General features: G+C 49.1%; 1 protein-coding gene across 3 annotated transcripts in view; it reads left to right on the top strand.

Annotated features, from left to right (window-relative positions):
• The first annotated feature begins 341 nt into the window (after positions 1 to 341).
• Positions 342 to 19372, top strand: part of PLB1 (phospholipase B1) — a 143479-nt gene continuing 124448 nt past the window's right edge. For all 3 annotated transcript variants that reach the window (XM_047853240.1, XM_047853239.1, XM_047853238.1), the window contains exon 1: positions 342 to 963. The gene's annotated coding sequence lies outside the window, so the exon portion shown is untranslated. The remainder of the gene's footprint in view (positions 964 to 19372) is intronic.

Genomic DNA, 19372 nt, shown 5'->3' with positions numbered 1-19372 from the left:
AGGACAAGCCGTTACAGGTCTGTCAACAATTTCCATTTCCATTCAACAAATATCTTTTGTGTGAGACTCAAAGGGGTACAAAGGAGCTCTTGCTTTAGAGGAGTTTGCTGCCAATTTGGGTGCTGAGAGAGAAACCCAAAATGTTCAGGAGCCTCACAGGAGGATGAGAGCACAGCTGGTGGGAGGGGCCTGGAAACAAGCCGTATAGTGAGCATTTCTGAGAACCTGCCAGCAGCCAGGTGCCATGCTGAGCACTTCACATAGAGAATTTCATTTTATCGTCCCCTCCTTTTATAGATTGGGAAACAGGCTCAGAAGACATGAGGTAACTTGCCCAGGGACACAGAGCTGGAAAAAGGCCAAACAGAGATGAAGGTCAGATATCTCTGAGTCCAAAGTACATTCTCTTATGCATTTTGCTTGGCTGCCATGTGGGACAGATGGGTTTGAAATGAATCTGGAGGGTGGGAAGGAGCTTGTCAGATGGAGCCTTGTCAGGAGGAAAGTGCAGCCTGAGGAAAGGTGCGGAGGCAGTGTGGTACCAGAAATGTGCTCAAAGGGCATCTTTGAGGATAAGGCCAGAGGGAAGGTTTAGGTATGCAGGGCCCTGGGCCTGGGGCTGGTGCCCCTTCCAGAGGCCACAGGAACCACTGGTGGAGGGAAGAGGCCTGATGACAAAGAAAGGAAATGAGGACAGAGGAGGGAAGAAGCAAACCAAGACTGGAGGAAGGAGAACATTCTGGAGATGTGAGCTGGAGGCAGGAAGAAAGGGGAGGAGCTGCCCCTTCATGTGGGCAGTGGAGTTTCTTAGAGACGAGCCGCCCAGAGAAGCTTGTCCTGGCCTGAAGGTGCAGCCGGCAGACCTCAGGGAGGAGCCTGCAGCCCCCACCACCTCGGGGAGGAGAGAGACAGGCCAGGAGTGGGGCCGAGGAGAAGAGGAAGAAGGGCCCGTGGATGGTCCAGGTGAGAAACGACTTTCTGTTGGGTTGGTCGGAGGGACGAAGAAGGGACAGGGTCTGGTGAGAACCACACCATCAGTACTCAGAGGGTTCCCTCAGACCCAGTCCTGCCCGTGATGTGTTGTGTCTGTGAGTCTGTGCTTCTTGGTCACAGCAGAAGTGACTCTGGGGAACAGGTTCCTACAGGATGATACCTGCTTTTGCTTGTCCTGTGTGGCATTGGATCTGCAGTGCTGGAGAACCACTGGGCCAGCACCCTTGACCCAGATGGGAGCAGCCATGCCCACACCACCCCATCTCCGGAATCCCCATCCCACACAGTCAGACCCGCCAGGCCTAGCCCTTATCTGTCCGCTCCTGGCTGACCTCCATGCCTTAGCTCACACTCCTCCGGTTAGCACACTCAGCCTCTTGCACACCTTTCTCTGCCTGCTCCAAGCAGCTTTCCCTTGTGGGTCTGCTGCCTGCTCTTTTGCCTGATGGCTTAGTGTGCATCTATGTAGTCCTTCCTCTCACTTAGAGTCTCTAGATTTTATTTGTTGTATATGTTCATCTTATGTCCCCACAGAGATGATAAGGTCTCTGAGGACAGGGATCACATCTTACATTTTCCCGTCTCTTGCATGACACCTGAAATTGGTTCACAGAAGGAATTTCCCTCCCCCCCCCCGCCACACAGGCCCTGTGGCTCCAGGACTGTAGCCCCCAAACCGACCCAGAAGACATGGCCGAGCATGGGAGGGGAGTTGGGCGCAGAGAGGCTGAAGCATGCCTCCACCTTGATGGTTCTCTGGAACAATTTTAAGCTGTGGGGACCGTGGTGCTGATCCAACCTCCTTACTCCACTGTCGGGCAAATGGCAGTCCCTGGGTGGGGCACAGGTGCCCAGAGTCCCTCAGAAACACCACTATGACCAACAATGACCCCCTTTTGCTACAACTCAGTTTTCCAGGCCTCAGACCCACCGTCTGTAGCATTCCCCATTTTGGAAACGTCTCTCTCCCAGACCCAAACCTACTTCTCTGGCCAGTCTTTCCTTATCTCCTTTGCAGGTGTTTTTCCTCTCTATCTAGCCCTCAGAGTGCCTCAGGATGCAGTCACCTGGTTTTTTTCTCCCTCTCCTCCCCCCTTCCTTGGCAGACGAAGCCACCGGCCACGGGGAAAGAACCACTTCTGATTCCTGCAGAGCTCTGGCTCCCCGTTCTCTTCTGAGTTTCCCAACCACCTAATTTCCTGCCTCTTGGGTGCCTCTTGCACGTGTGTCCTAAAGGCACCTCACGCTCAGTACATCCAGACCTGAATTTGTGACTTCCCTCAGCACTCTTCCCCAAACCCTGTCCCTGCCCAGTGATCCCTGCTCAGCACATCATCTGCCGTCCAGGCTCAGGGAAGGGCCCAGGCTGGAAACCCAGCACCGCCTCCCCTCCCTTCTTACACAGTTTTACCCTGAGCACCTCTTTACCCACATCTCTGCACCTCCCACCACTGCCAGCCTGCTTCAAGTCCCCTCCACCTCCCGCTCAGAGGGACTGGGCTCCCAGCTCCCTCCCTTTTCTCCCTGCCATCCATTCTCCAAAGAGCATCAGTCACCTTTTTAAAACAGTAAGCAGATCCTGTCACACACCTCCCCTCCTCCCAATCCCTTAAAACACTTTATTGGCTTCTGGTTTCTCTTAGGACAAAGGCCCAGATGCTACCAAGGCCTAGCTCTCCCACCTACATCTGCCTTCGCTCTGCATTGTGGCCACCTGGCCTTTCCCTTCCTGGATTTCCCCCGAGACCCTGCCAACCACAGAGCCTTGAAACGAGCCTGGGAGAGGGCATCCGGTCACCTGTCTCTATACTGTCATTTCACATTCATTTGTGAAACTAATGCCCCCTGCCTGCCTAGAATATAAGCTTCTTGAGGTCAGGGGCCTCACCTGACACGTAGATGTAGCTCAGGAAATATGTGCTGACCCTTGGGCCTTACTCGGGGATAACACTCCTGGGTTCCGGTCACCATGCTATGCAGGGCGGATGCGTGTTGTTCCTGTGACAGGCAAGGTGTGAGCCGCGGGACCCAGCATCCAGGGCAGTGGAGGCGGAGTGAAGGCCTGGAGCACAAGGCTCCGGGGAGGTTCTGGTCACAGGGGAAGAAGATGATGGCCTAGGGACTTGGCCTTGAATTGAGGGAAAAAAAATATTTCCTACCAGTATGAGAAAGGAAGAGGGAGTCTGCGTGGAGCCCTTATTACAAGGTGGGTGGCCCTTAGTTCTCTAGCTAAATCGTGTCACACATTGGAGACTCAGTCACATCTTCCTTCAAGACACCCGCCTACTAGGACAATTACAGAGCCTTGGGGCCTTTCAGCGGGTGGGGACTTACTGGCAGAAGAGGCTGAGAGGGGCTACAGGAGAGAGGCTCAGCATGGCCAGGGCAGGGAGGGGAAAGGTCTCCAGGTGCTGTTGGTGCAGAGGCCCTTGGGCTGGCCGGGTTCCTAGGCGGCACACTGCGTGGGGTCTGGTACCTGGAAGATTTGCGGGGCCGGTCCGGCGCTTTTGTGACACCCGATTTTAAACTCTTCAAATGGGACAGGGAAAAATGTTCAGATCACTCAAGCTGGGCTGCGGCATGGAACCACAAGAGATAAAGATAAGGCCCAAGTTTGACACCTGGAGGAAGCTCAGTTCATGTTCATGTTCGCTGAAGCGCAGGCTGCTAACCCAAGTTAGCAGGTGAAAACCCAGGGAGAACGCTTTGCTGAGCGAGCGAGCAGGGACACATGACATGAGGGGAAAGTACCTTCATTTTCTCTTCTGAGCCCCGGCAAACATTTCTCTGGATCCGTTTTTCCCTGCAGGGAAACTCAGGCAAGCACCGGTCACCATTCTGGCCATTGTCTTGTGACAAATACCTTGCCGGTGGGATCTCACAACTCCAAGCTCCTTTTCCTCCAAAGTGTCTCCCTCCCGGAGTCAGGCAGGGGAAGTTGCAGGTGCAGAGGAAAACAAGCTAGTTCTCCCGCGTCCATCCCCTGCGTGCCTAGGACGGCGAGCCTGCTCCTGGGTGGCGGTCAGAGCGGGGAAGGGCTGAGGGCAGGGAAGGGCCTGCCTGACGTTTCACAGCCGTGTGTGGCATTGGTGCCCGAAGGTCCGGCTGAAGGCAGAGCCAGGTCCCCTTGCGGGGGAGTCTGTGGTCACTTTAGCGCGTCTCTTGTCACTGAGGCTCTTTTATATGTGGTTTCCTGACATTGGGCCAGGTCTCCTGGCCGGTCACGCAGGATCTCTGTGGCTCCACCAGTCCTCACCTCATCCCTTCGTGGTCCTCTTCCGTGGGATCCAAAGCCTGCGCGATACTGTGTTTTATAAGAAACACAGATTTAGTCTTCATCTCCGTTCCTGTCACAGGGCTCCTAAACCCCTTGGAATTCCCTAAGTGTGGTGAGGGATTAAGGGTTATCTTTTGTTATGTTAACGAGGTGAGTTTTGGAGAGCCCCTAGGTCCCCTTAGGCTGGGGGCTGGTTGCCATGGGAAACCGATCACGTGATCAGAGGGTTGGCGCTTTCACTTCCCGTCGGCCGCCCCACCTCTCGGGAGAGAAGGGCTGGAAACTGAGTTCAGTTACCAACGACCAATGATTTAATCAATCGTGTCTGTATCCTGAAGCCTCCGTAAAAATGCAAAAGGGTGGGGGTCTGGAGAGCTTCCAGGTTGGTGAGAACATGGCAATTTGGGGAAAGTGGTGTGCCCAGAGAGGGCAGGGAAGTTCCGCACCCTCTTCCCTCTGGCGGTTCTTCTGCTTGGTGTGGGAACGCCCCTGCCCCACACCGGGTGTCAGAAGTGTGCCATAGGCAGAATCAAGGAGACACTGGGAGAAGTGAGGTTTTCCAACATCCTGGAAACACGCCTCTCCCAGGCACCCCGCTCACACTGAGGCTTTTCAGGGGTTACATACCACTTCTTGTGCTCCTCAAATCCAGGAGACACCTGTCAAATTCTTTGAGCCCCCCTACCCCCGGGCTGGAAAGTGGGGGTGATGCACAACCCAGAGATGACTGCCCTTCCGGGAAAGCCTGGCGATGTGACCGTCAATCTCCGGAGGGCCTGGAGGTGGGGCACGGGCTGATTGATTTCAGACTCTTTCTCAAACGGCAGAGGTGGTCCCCAAGTTAGGAAGTGGCATGTTTGGCACCTGCTCAGTTATTCTTGGCTATTGGGGGCTCTGCCCAAATGTCAAGACATATGGAAGAGTCCCAGGTATCCTCCTATTCCACGAACGTCATAACAGGCAGGGATGTATAAAAAAATAGAGGCAGGAGGTAAGGAAAGTAGAGTCCGGAGCAAGAGGCACAAGCTCTTTCTCTACTCCTCCTCCCACTCACTCTCACACTCTCTCTCTCCAAATAAATACATAAACTTAAAACAAGATCCATAAATGGGGCACCTGGGTGGCTCAATCGGTTGAGCATGCGACTTTGGCTCAGGTCATGATCTCTCGGTGAGTTCCAGCGCCCCCCGCCTCACCCCCTCACCACCACCTGCCCCTCAGGCTCTGTGCTAACAGCTCAGAGTCTGGAGCCTGCTTCAGATTCTGTGTCTCCCTCTCTCTCTGCCCCTTCCCTGTTTATGTGCTTTCTTTCTCTCTCTCTCTCTCTCTCTCTCTCTCACTTTCTCTCTCTCTCAAAAATAAACATATAAATAAATAAATAAATATAAATAAATAAATAAATAAATAAATAAAAGATTGAGAGAAATGTGTGGGTTATAGTCTCATCACAGATCATCAGGAACATGGTGGGATGAACCACTGGCCTTTGTGGGCCCTCGATGGTCCCCGAGCCTCATTCCTCACCAGTGTGGGTGACAGCATTCCAGAGTGGAGTGCCTCAGCCTCCGCCATGGAGATGCCCCTGAGATCCAGATGACCAGGGCGAGGCTGAGCCGGGGGCTTCGCAGGGACCTGTCCTAGGATGTGGACAGTGTGTTAGCTGTAGATGTTCCTCAGGCAAAATGGAATGGCCACGCATGTTTCCGGAAAATCCAGAACTGCTGGCCACTGGCGTGCTTTGGAGCATCAGACCTGTCTCAGGTAGGGAAAGTCCTTCAGGCGCAAAATATTCACTCTTTTAGAGGAGATATAGTCCGTTAATTGACTAGTAAGAAAGAAACACTCTCAGGGCGCCTGGATGGCTCAGTCAGCTAAGCGTCCGACTTCAGCTCAGGTCATGATCTCACAGTCCATGAGTTCGAGCCCCGCGTCTGGCTCTGTGCCGACAGCTCAGAGCCTGGAGCCTGCTTTGGATTCTGTGTCTCCCTCTCTCTCTGCCCTTCCCCTGCTCATGCTCTGTTGTCTCTCTCTCTATATATAATAAACATAAAAAAAATTTTTTTAATCAATAAAAATAAAATAAAATTTTTAAAAAGATAAATAAAACTGTAATAAAGATAATGACCCCTTGACCACCAAGCCTCATGTAGTACTGATGTAACTTGGTATGACTTTTAAAATATCCTTATAGGCCTTTTCCTCTATATTTAATACATATCCACACTCACATACATGTGCGTATATGGTTTCCCATAGGAAACCCATATCGTATTTTGTTGGTTATTTTTGTTTGTTTATTCTTTTTAGAAGAAAGATCTCTCACTGTACATACCTTTGGGCTCCTCACTTTCTTCACTCAACATTACACCTTGAAAAGCTCGGTTGGTAGGTGTGGGTCACCCCATCCTTTCCATTACTCTGTCGTATTCGGTAGTGTGGCCGTACCATACCTTTTTCAGCCGTGCCCTTACTGATGGACGATTTTAAATTTCCAGTACTTTCACAAGGGACACGTTGTTGAAAAGACCGGAATGCTGCAGGATCTACCTGGCAGGTGTCAGTACTCAAGAGGGCCTAGGGACAATCGAGGCAGTGAGGACAGCTCGCATTAGCTGTCAGGATCCCTGGGTTTGACCACAGTCATGTCTCTGAGCAAACCCACCTCCTCCCTCCTTTCTGTGTCCCCTTGTCGAAAACAAAAGGGGTGAGAAGCCAGTAGTTCTCAACTCTGGTTGCTCAGCTGAATCACCTCCTCAATAAGACAAACAAAAGATAGACAACAATGAAAACAGTGCCTGGGCCCCACTCCTAGGTCTTCTGATTCCATCGGTCTGGGACAGGGCTCTTCCACCTGTTTATTTATTATTTCAGGAGGGGGGTGGGGTGCATTTGTGGGGGCGTGCCTGTGAGGGGGAAGGGCAGAGAGAAAGAAAGAATCCCGGGCAGGCTCTGAACTGTCAGCATGGGCCCGACTTGACCCACGAATCACTTGACCCACGAATCACTTGACCCACGAATCATGGGTTCATGACCTGAGCCGGAATCGAGAGTCAGAGGCTTAACCAACTGAGCCACCCACACACACCCTCCCCCATCTGTCATTTTTTTTTTAAAGAGCCCCGGGACATTCCGATAGGGAGCAATGTTTGAGAACCATTGTTCTCAACTGCAGTGTGCACACAAAACTGATCCAGGCTGTCTGGGCCAGCCTGCAATTCCACCTTTCTAACAAGCTCCCAGGTGGCTCCACTGTTGCTAGCCTGTGTTTTGAGTAGTAGCTCCTCACGTTCTCTTTCAATTCTTTAAAAAAAAAAGTTTTTTTACATTTATTTATTTTTGAGAGACAGAGCACAAGTGGGGGAGGAGCAGAGAGAGGAGGAGACACAGAATCCAAGGCAGGCTCCAGGGTCTGAGCTGTCAGCACAGAGCCCAACACGGGGCTCAAACTCACGAACCATGAGATCATGACCTGAGCCGAAGTCAGACACTTAATCGACTGAGCCACCCAGGCACTCCTTGTTGTCTTTCAGTTCTAATGTCCCTTTTGCCCCCCCTATTTCCATGCTAACCTTCAGCCAACTAGTACTCAACTGAGGTCGGTCTGAGAGGGTGCCTGGAAACTCAGGTGCAAAGCAGCCCGGTGCGCCAGGGCCGTGCAGGGCCGCTGGGGAGGTCTGGGGGCATCGTCCCAGCCCAGAGTGCCTTAAGCCCAGATGCCAGCAGGCAGAGGGCTGGCCGGGCCTCTGAGGTTCAGCCTCAGAGCAGGCGCTCCTGTGTAATTTCGTAATTTCAGCAACAGTTGGCCCAGGGTGATTCCAAGGGGAGGCTGCAGTTTCCATGTCTGCCTCCAGACCTTTTCCAGGTTTGAGCCAAGCCCTGAGGAATTTAGGGCAGGAAGCTGTCACCTGGGAACATGCCTGCCTCTAGGCAACTGAATTAGATCGGAGGAAGGGCATTTCCTCTAACAAGACAGGGTAGATAAGCTCAGTCTGTTTTCTTTTTTCCAGTGTCCCTGCTGTTTACAGTATTTACAGGCATCTTGATCGACAGGGGGGGTTAATTAGAATTAGGAGCACCTAATTGTTTTATCTGCAAAGTCACGCATTTTTAAAATTACGTTTTATGTTGTTTCTATTCCAAAGTCCTTTTACTTATTTTTTAATTTTTTATTATTTTTTATGAATATAATTTGTCAAAGTGGCTCATGTACGACACCCACTGCTCATCCCAACAAGTGCCCTCCTCAGTGCCCATCACCCATTTTCCCTCTCCCCCTCCATCCACTCTTAGTTTGTTCTCTGTATTTAATAGTCTCTTGTGGTTTGCCTCCCTCCCTCCCTCCGTGTTTGTATCTATTTTTTCCCATTTCCTTCCCCCTTTTAAAATATTCAGCTGTGTGTTTTAATTTAGACAGTGGGGCTATCGCCCAGTCTGCTTTTGTTTGCAAACCAGGTCTCTGATTTCAGGTTTAATCTATTTACAGAATAAGATGAGAGGACGCGGCTCTGAAAGGGACTCCTGAACCTTGTTGAAAGGTCATTTCATGTCTCTAAAATCTCCTTTCGATTCATTTTTTCTCTGCTTAGAAGACCAAATTGCGACCCAATCATTTTTATGTTATTTAATTTTTTAAATGGACTTTATTTTGTAGAGCAGGTTTAGGTTCACAGCAAAACTGAGAGGAAAACAGTTTCCCTTCCCCCCTACCCCACCCTCACACAAGGCTCCCTTACCATCAACATCCCCCACCAGAGTGATACATCTGTTCCAGTCCAAGAGCCTGCACAGACACATCACGATCACCCCGAGTCCACAATTTTCATTAGGACTCACTCTTGGTGTACATTCTGGGGTTTTGACAGATAGATAATGACATGTATCCACCATTATAGTCGCACTGCCCTAAAAACCCTCTGTGTTCTGCCTATTCATCCCTCCCTCCCCCCTCCCCCCTGGCAACCACTGATCTTTTTACTGTATCCATAGTTTTGCCTTTTCCAGAATGTCATGCAGTTGTAATCATACAGCTCACAGCCTTTTCAGATTGGCTTCTTTCACTTCGTGATGCACATTTGAGTTTCCTCTATGTCTTTTCCTGGCTCGCGAGCTTCTTTGTTTTTAGCGCTGTATGATATTCCAGTGTCTGGATGGACCACAATTTATTTCTCCATCCACCTACTGAAGGACATCTTGATTACTTCCAAGTTTTAGCAGTTATGAATAAAGCTGCTATAAACAACATGTACAGGTTTTTGTGTGGACTTAAGTTTTCAACTCTTGTGGGTAAATATCAAGGGGTGTGATTGCAGGTATGTCTGGTAAGAATATGTTTAGTATTGCAAGAAACTGTCTTCCAAGTGGCTGCGCCATTTTGCATTTCCACCGGCAACGTAGGAGACTTGCTGCTGTTCTACATCGTCACCAGCATTTGGTGTTGTCAGTGTCCTGGATCTTGGCCGTTCTGATATGTGTGTAGATTTAATTTTCGTTTCCTTAATAACATGAGAGTGAGCATCTTTTCATATGCTTATTTGCCATCCATGTATTTTCTTTGGTGAGGTATCTGCTCAGATCTTTTGCCCATTTTTTGATCAGGTTGTTCATTTTCCTACTGCTGAGTTTTACGAGTTCTTTATATATTTTGGATAATGGTCCCATACCAAACATGTCTTTTGTAAATATTTTCTCCCTGACTCTGGCTTGTCTTCTCCTGCTCTTGATTTCAGATCTATTTTTACAGGGAAGGTCCCAGAAGTTGCCTTTAGTAAACTCTGACCTATTTTCTGGGCCCCCCTGAGGCTTGCTGGTTTCGTGTGCCTGTGGGATCCCTCAAGTTTGACCCTGGATCAGTCTATTCAGCTTTTCTCATTGATAATTTAGCATTTGATCTCTGTACCAACATGTCAATTTGTTGGCAGAGATTTGGAAGTCCTGGATTATAAGGTCCCTGGCAGATTCTGAATTCTTCAGTAAAGAGGTGTCTCTCTTAATCGGGATTTGGGGACATTTCAGACAATAGCTCTTAGTTCTGCTGAGACCAGGGTTTAAACTCTATGGTTAAAGGCATTTGTGATTCTCAATTAGGATGAGATTTTTAAAGGAAACTAATGTTTTGGAGTGTCGGGGGGCTTGTTAAGAAATGGCAAGGGATCCAGGCAAGAGGATGGAAGAGGTGGAGGGGATTGAGGTCAGAACCATGTGGAAGTGGAGGGGAGGGTATGTTAAAGAATAGGAGGTGCTAGAAGGTGGGGGTTTAATGAGGGAGGCAGTTTTATCCCAGAAAGCTTTATACTTGGTCATCAAGTTCCTTCTTTAGACTTGAAAGAAAAAATTCTTTACAGAACCGGCATTTTAGTATTCTGTTTAGAAACATCAGGGTGCCAATCACAAAAGGGTGCTCATTGGGCCTGAGGAATTTTATTCTGCTTTTGTTCTAAGGCACCTCTCAAATGAGCAGTTCTACTTAAATTAAGTGTTCCTCCAAGTGTCCATTGCAGGACCAAATCATCTTTGGTGGAGTTCTGCCATTGGGAGAAGCATAGGGGTTATAGCAGGAATGGGGGCGCCTGTAAGAAGCAGTTTTTCCCAGAGAGGGACACGGGTTAGATAGAGAAAATTCTCGGTGACTGTCAGGTGAAAGTTACAGTCAATAGAAACTGTTCATACAACCTGTGTCTTGGGCCCCTAACCTAATGGACCAGAGAGCTGGGAAGACATCATTTCTGGAGAGGGAGAACGCCCTCTCTGAGTCAAAGCCAAGCTCTCAGGACAAATGGCCAGGATGAGAGGACACCCTCATCCGGTTTTATTGGTGACCTACAGCATAGTTTGTCCTCAGAGCCTGCTGGCCTGGGGAGAACAGTCAGGTCTCCAGTCTGTGAGGCCGGCTTCAACAGCCAGCTTATAGGAACGGTGCCCGTGTTCCACTCTGTGATTCTCCTCCTCCTGACAAAGCAACACTTAAGGACATAGGACAAAACAAAGGGACAGGCAGAAGCAAGTCACCAAGGACACAACCCTCAAAGGGAACATTAACCAAACATAAACACCCAGGATTTGACAAATGAATGAAACAATCAAGGAGCTCAATGGCAACAGAGCGGACTTGAGGTCCAGCGCAGACCTCAGGGTCCATGGGCGGTGAGGTTACAGAGGCCTCAGTGAGCACCACACCTGGCCAAGGGCCAAGGGCCCCAGCAACAAGCAGGTCAGCCTATATCTGAGCTGCAGCACCAAGATCACAGCCAAAATTCAAACAGGACCAGAGATAAAATTAGCCAAGGCTGTTTATTTATAAACTCACAGCCACAAGGGGACCATCTGTAATCACTTACATTTCAGCAGGGGTTCAAAGGTATCAGGAAGGAGGGTAAGTTTTAGAGAGGAAAAAAAAAAAAGGAAATACTGACAGTCACTGACTGGCAAGCACACAGTTTACTAGTGTGTGTTAGTGGGGGGAGGGGGCGATTTTTGGAAACGGGAGGTTTTAATCGACCTTCAAGTACATTTGGCAGTCCTTGATTGGTTTGCTATCCATAATTTGTAAGACTTGACGTTTGTTTGTTTGTTTGTTTGTTTGTTTGTTTGTTTGTTTTAGGAGGACTATTTTAAGAGATTTCTTAACTCTTAAGGTGCATAGGAGGATATCTGGGCCAAGCAGAGGCCAAGCAGGGCCCCCTTCCTTTACAGCAATGTGTTGTTCTTGGTCCCAAGAGTGCAGTTCTTGAGAAAGTTTCCTACTGTGTCCAAAGCCATTATGTTAAGGACCATGCAGGTTACAAAGAGAATGAAGTGTGGGCGATACCCTCTCCAGCAAAAGAGACAGCTCCATCTGGCCAGTTTGGGGATACCAGACAAGAAGAAGTAAGTGGTGTAGCAGAGCTTCAGAGAGGGCAGGAGTGGTTCACCTACTATGAGGTAGGACTTGATTCTGTTCACTGGGGGCCCTGGAGGAGTGAATGGAGCAAGGCTGGACATTGTCATCCATGCAGCAATTGATGAGCACCTGCTGGTGTCAGGCCCTGTGCTAAATGCTGGGGACACAGCAGGGAACCATTTGGTTCTTACCATCTTAGAGCTCATGGTTGGACAGACAGGATAGACTTAGCACACTTGTAATTGCTTGTTCAGAGTATTGGAGGACAAGCACGGGAGGCCAGGGGAGCATGAGACAGGGTCTTACATTGGCTGGGTTTGAGAAAGTGTTTTGGGAAGAAATATTTACACTGAGCCTGGAAGGAGAGTCAGTGAGGTCAAGAAATGGGAAGGAGGTTGGCCTGGCCTGAGTTCCAAGCAGAGAGAACAGCCTGTGTTAAGGCTCTGAGGTGGCAGAAAGAATAACATGTTCAGGGAAGTGAAAGGAGCCCAGTGGGCATGGGGTCAGGGAAGAAGGGGGGAGTGGGGTATGAGGCTAGAGAGGAGAAGGAAATCAGGGCCTTCTAAACCATACCAAGATGGTTGGACTTTGTCCAAAGGGCTGTGGGATGCTACTGAGGGTTTATGCAAGGGTGTGACAATGGGCTCACACTTTGAAAAGATCATCAGGCTTCTGGGGGGGGGGGGGGCAAATAAAGAGTAGACTTAGGAACAGCTCTTGTAGCCACTCTGGGGAGCAGAGATGGTGGCCTGGGTCCAGGTTGGGGCAGTGAAGATGGAGAATGGTAAATGGGTTCACGAGGTGATTTGGGATATACAATTAATGGGACTCAGCAATTGATGATCTGTTGAGGCTAAGGAGAAAGAGTTTTCACGGATTGTTCTTGGGTCTGTCTACAACCACTATAGCCCTTTCCTTTAGGGGTGCAGATGGGTGAAGGAGGATCGTACATTCAGTTCTCAACTCTTTAAGTTTGAGGTGCCTATGAAGCATCAAAGTGGAGATGTTGAGTCATTGAACGAGTTTACAGGGTTTGAAGGTTAGAACAGAGGGCTGGCTGGAAATTGAAGTGTAGGAATCAGTGCATCAATTTTAAATGAAGCCATGGGGGTATAGGTATGTGAGATCACCTTGAGAGACAGAGACAGGGGGGTCCATGCCAGAGATCTGAGGAGCTCCAGCAGCAGAGGAGGAGCTGGGGATGGAGACTGAGAAGGTATAGCTGGGAAGAAGAAACCTGGAAACTAGACACATGGAGACCAAGGGCAGTTATCTGAGAATAGGGGTAGAGGTCAGCTGTCAAATGTCACTAAGATGTCAAGTAAGATGAAATCTGAGGACCTCACTATCCATTGGATTGAACAAATTGTTGACTATAGAACATTTCTGATAAAGTGGTGGGAGCAGACACCACACCTACTGAAGTGGGGGTGGAGATGAGTGCAAGGTATTTTGAAAAGCCCCTTCAGGGCTGGGGTGGGTGGAGGATTGGGGTGGCCAGGCTCTGGGGATTGGTGCCAGAAGAGATGTTAAATTTCAAAAGTTTGGAGCCTCATTCTGGTTCACAAAACATGGATCTCAATGTCAACAGAGGGGAAGAATTGGAAACTTGGCTCGAGGTGGCTCCCAGAAGCAAAGAAGAAATGAGTGGGAGTGGAAGGAGACATCCGGGATTCCCACAGAGACCATGCCAAGATCCCAGCTGCCCTCTGAAAAGCCTGAGATCAAGGCCCATATCCCTGCATGTTCCTGGTCACACATGCACCTAGAAGGCCTCCCAAGGTTGATGGAGGAACAAAATGAAAGAAACAAAAATAAAGAAGTATCTCAGGTTAAGAGAACTGGCTTTTGGAGCAGAAAAAAACAGTATTAAAAATTTATACTTGGCTTCACCACCTGCTCTCTGTGTGATCTGGGACAAGTTTCTAAACATTTTTGTGGATTATAAGATAGAGTCTCTTTTCAGGAATGTTATAGTATGAAAATGTGTGTGGGTTAGAATGGAGAAAATATGGAATTTGAAAATTCTTTTTCCTCATGTTTTCTCTTTTGAGTGCTAACCCTCCAGTTATGAACAAGGCCCTTCCTGAACCCAAGAAGAAAGGAACAATAGGCTGGCTTGCTTCAGCAATGCCCAGAGGCAGAGGCACAGGCATTCCCTCAGGATGGAGCAGTTGGGAAACAACCCGAGGTGTCTACTGAACCAGCCTAACTATCCTGAAGGCCAGAGCTCAGCACAGATTCCACGGTGCCCCCCGCCTCCCCGGCCCAGCCCAGTTGGATCACCTGCCTGAGGGCTGTGGGACAGAAGGCCAGTCTTACCCTCTCCCCTCCCATAGTCCTCTCCCTAGGTGGTGCCATCAAAGGCAAACAGTGGGCCTGCCCAGGGAGCTGGCAAGTAAGCACACCTGTGCATCATCATCATTACCAAAGCTATTAACACCATGTGCAGCGTGGGTGTGGGGGCTGATAGCCTAGCCTGGTAGCAAGCAGGTGATGCCATGTCACAGCAATCCTCTGCCCACAGCCAAAGGCCCAGAGGCCCCATTCCATAGTGGCAGTATGGATGGAGGGATGTCCCTAGCTGGTAAGCTACCATGGCAGGTGGTAGAGAGGCTGTCTTCCTTCTCTGGACCCCTAGTCCAGGAGAAGCCTTCCAAAGCAGGGGGTCTGTTCTGAACACAGGTCAGGGAGGCATGTCGGGGTTGGCGCATGATGGTTGGGATGGTAGGAGCCAGGAGCTTCCTAGCATGGTCTGAAACATGTGAGATTTCCAGAAAAGTCTGGGGGACTTTGGTTGCTCCCTTTGGATTTAAAGAACAGATCACATTTCTCATGGACAGGGTTCAAAGGGAATTGACTAATGGAAAGATTAGCCACATAGCAGAAGTTCCCTGGGATCCTGCTGGTTGGTAGAGCGCTCCACCAGCTCTACCTTGTGGGGTCTCAGCTCTAAAAGATCCAGGGAAGAGCTTCTCCTGTGTGCCAATGTCTACTGGCCACATTGGCCATCCTGTGTCCATGGAATCTTCATTCCCAGAATGGAGATGCAGACCCTGAGCCTTATGTGGTATCTGCTGGTGTGAGGTCTATGCCAAGTCCCTTTGGCTTGAACTTGGCCATTGCTGGGCTGTGGTGAAGAGGGCAAGCTATCCTTAGTAGCTGAGCAACCTTGGGCAAGTTACTAATCCTCTCTGGGTTTTTAGTCTCTTACCTGTAAAATCAAACTAGAAATTCCATTGCTGCAAGTGGTCAGGGTGATTCAGCTCTACATGATGAGTGGGAAAGAGCACAGGCTTGAATCAGGGAATCCAAAACCTAGCTCAGGCCCCTTGTCACAGACTGGCCCTACCTCTTTCTTTGCCTCAGTTTCCTCCTTGCAATGGGAGTGGCAGGGACTGACTAGGTGGCTATTAAGGTCCATGTGCCTGATGACCAGTTCTGACCTCATTCATTCCTGTCGCTTCCCTGCCTCTGGATGGGATTCTCCCCAGGAGGGGAGAGGAGGTCATAGCTGGGCTGGGATCCATCAGCTGGGATGGGGCAGAGCATGCCTTTTTGGTTCTCTGGTCCTCTGGAGGTGATACCAAGGAGGACAATGCCTCTGGTGCTTCCACCAAGAGAAGCCACTTTTCCTCCACAGAATAGTGAGTGCCCTGGGCCCTGGCTGGGTGGTAGTCAAGCCAGATGATCTGCTCAGTCTCATCTCCCAGGAGGTAATGGTCACACTGCCAGACTCCCCTGCCAAACTGGGTGCATGAGTCATAGGTTGCCCTCCACCAGTGCAGACTGAAGAGCCTTTCCTGGGCTTCTCTCCAGAAGGGGCATTTAAGGCCATTTTACCAGGAGCATCTCTCAGTCATGCAGAGAGAAACTAGCAGATATGGAGGTAGAAGACTTGGATCAGAAACTCCTTTTTACAGCTTACTACTAGTTGAGTGAACTTAGTTGAGACTTTTAACCCCCTGAGGAATATAGCTAGTATTAAATAAAGATGACATTTATGAGTTCAATTAGCAAGATGCCTGACACCTAGTAGGTGCTCACCAAATGCTATTTAAGTCTTCACCCAGAGGTAGGTGCACTAAGAGGTACAGATGGGCAAAGACATTGATCCCCCTAGCCTTCAGGCCCACCAGGGCAGGGCTTGGGGCTGTCCCAGACCCCCAGCTGATCATCTCAGGCCACAAATTGTCCTGTCTGCTCATCCTGTGTGCCGTGCAAATATCACCACCATTTGTGTGCTGAGAGGCATGAAGTTGGGAAAGCACTGGTGGGGGGGCCAAGAGTCTGGAGATGGTGGAAGGGAGAGGAGAAAGAGGGACCAATAGGCAGTATGGCTGTGATTTAGAAGATGTCAGAGCTCAGGCTGTGGGGACCTCATACTCACCATCTGTGAATGGTAGTCAGCCAGGGATGGTACCATTTCTGCAGTAATGGCTGGGAGAGTATCCTGTATGCTTGAGGTAGACAGCTCATCTTACCCTTTCCCCACCCATGGTCCCATTCTTCACAGTGCATAACAGATAATGGACTTTATGTTGTCAAACTCACCGATCAGGAAACCAAGACATGAAGAAGAGGAAATGGTTGTACATGATAATGGGTAATATGATTGATCTGCAAATTTAGCTCATATATCCTGGTGCTCAGTGACTGGGCCTCTCCAGGCACCAGAATCTGGCCCTTTCCCCATTATCTGACTGCTGAGAGATAAGCCCCAGTCCCCCCATAACCCACTGCTATGGGTTTCCTATGGGTTTCCTCTCTAGAGAGGCCACCAGGTCAGTCTGAGTTTGTCAGACATCAGGCTATGCCCTGTGGACCTTTGGCTTATCTGCAGCAGCAGAGATGGAGCCTTCTTCAGCCCTCAGTGCTGGGCACCAGGCAGCCCTGGCTCTGCACATCAGAATCCATCAGTGAGCTTTAAAAATGACCAAGTCCTGGGGTGCCTGGGTGGCTCAGTCAGTTAAGTGTCTAACTTCGGCTCAGGTCATGATCCACAGTTCATGGGCTCAAGCCCCACATTGGGCTGTGTGCTGACATCTCAGAGCCTGGAGCCTGCTTCGGATTCTTTGTCTCCCTCTTTCTCTGCCCCTCCCTGGCTCACACTGTCTCTTTCTCTCTCTCAAAAATAAACAAGCATTAAAAAAAATTTTTTTTAATGACCAAGTTCTACCATAGACCAATTAATTCTGAATGTCAGTAGGTGAAGCACAGCGACAGGTATTTTTCTTATCTCCCAGGCGATTCCAATCTGCAGCCAGGATTGAGACCATTATGCAGGAGAATAACAGCATGACCTTAGGGAAGAGCCATGAGCTGTGAGCCTCCATGTTGCTTTTCTGTTGTTTTTTTCCCATCATGCTTCATGGTATTGGGGCCACATGCCTCTCTTTTTCCTATTTTCTATCCTAAAACATGATTTTTACCCCTTTCATCTTACCTATTATATTTTGTTGAGCTGATATTAAAAAAATTTTTTTAATGTTTATTTATTTCTGAGACAGAGAGAGACAGAGCATGAGTGGGGGAGGGGCAGAGAGAGAGGGAGACACAGAATCCAAAGCAGGATCCAGGCTCTGAACTGTCAGCACAGAGCCTGATGCAAGGCTCGAACTCACAAACCGTGAGATCATGACCTGAGCTGAAGTTAGACGCTCAACCAACTAAGCCACCCAGGTGCCCCAAATTGAGCTGTAGTTTTAGTAGTTACAGTAGTTTTAGTGTCTTTCTTTTTATTCTGCTTTTCATTTATTTATTTATTCATCCAACATCTAGAGAATGCCTGCTACCACAGGCAATGTACTAGCTTCTTGGATATAGCAAAGAACAAGAAGGCCAGGTCTCATGGTGTGTACATTCTATTGGGATTTGCCCTGTTGTTCTTTTTTTATTAACAAGGCTGGGATATTTGAAAATGGTATTTTGTTTAAGACATACATCATTCGTCCCTTCTCCATTTTCTCTCTTACTTTTTAGTCCTTAATTAAACTTCTTATTTTTTTTTTTAACGTTTATTTACTTTTGAGACAGAGAGAGACAGAGCATGAACAGGGGAGGGTCAGAGAGAGAGAGGGAGACACAGAATCTGAAACAGGCTCCAGGCTCTGAGCTGTCAGCACAGAGCCCGACACGGGGCTCGAACTCACGGACCGCGAGATCGTGACCTGAGCCGAAGTCGGACACTCAACTGACTGAGCCACCCAGGCGCCCCACTTCTTATTTGATTATAAGCAAAGCTTCTGTCCAAAGGAAGCTAAATAAGTTCAGTTACTTGCACTGGACAATGTTTTGCGTGTGTGTACACACAAGTCTTGCGTTGTGTATACATAGGAATGCTGGAATCTGGATGACATTTGCGATTGGAGATTCCTAAGCCTCCTTGTACTTCTGTGCCTGGGAAGGGTTTTGGAGAAGACAGGCTTGGTTAAACCAGTTGTCTTTTTGCCTCTGAAGAATACTCAACCAATGAACGAAGATTTGGTGAGGGCCTCTTAGGCACAGGACATTGAGCTAGGTACTCTGGTAGCATGGGGTTCTACAGGTGCCAAATGGCAAGAAGAGAAAGGCCCAGCCTCTCCCTCAAGAAGCCCATCAGGGACATAAGACTATTTCCACACAGAAGGAGCGAGTGATGGAAGGCCATCGTGGTGAGGACAAGTAGGTACTTCAGAAAAGTCACAGGGGAAGACAATTCTCAGGGCATTATTGGCACTGGTGCAGTTTATTCTGAGACAGATAGTTCCACTCCTTCCCACAGTTCTGGTGTGGACCTTCCCCTTCCAGCTGTGGGTCTTCCCTAAAATAGGTACCAATGGGAACTTGTCCCATCCCAGATGACAGGCTGTGGACACATATTTCCATCACATTGGCAGAGCTCACCCCCAGGAGCCAGGGACTAAGGTTTTCCTTTTTGAAAAAAGAGGACAATTTCCCTGACTGTCTTCTCACAACTGCTAATAAGTTTGATTTGTACTTTCTTCCCAAGGCCCAGAGCCAATCACAGGCATTGTTGCTAGCTGTTAGCACAGGGAATTTGGTGTAGGTGCATCTTTAACCAGAGGGAAGAACAAACCTGTTTTCTTTCTTGAAGCCTAGGGATTTGTTTGTGGAACTGATCTACTGATGGCTGAGGGAGTGGTTTTCAATTTCTTTTTTAATGACCCATATTAAGAAAGACATATTGCATCACCACCTGTGACTGAAACAAGTTTCCCAAAACA

Source organism: Prionailurus viverrinus, chromosome A3 (assembly GCF_022837055.1).
Source record: "Prionailurus viverrinus isolate Anna chromosome A3, UM_Priviv_1.0, whole genome shotgun sequence".
Lineage (NCBI taxonomy): Eukaryota > Metazoa > Chordata > Mammalia > Carnivora > Felidae > Prionailurus > Prionailurus viverrinus.
This window is presented reverse-complemented; position numbering and strand designations above follow the sequence as displayed.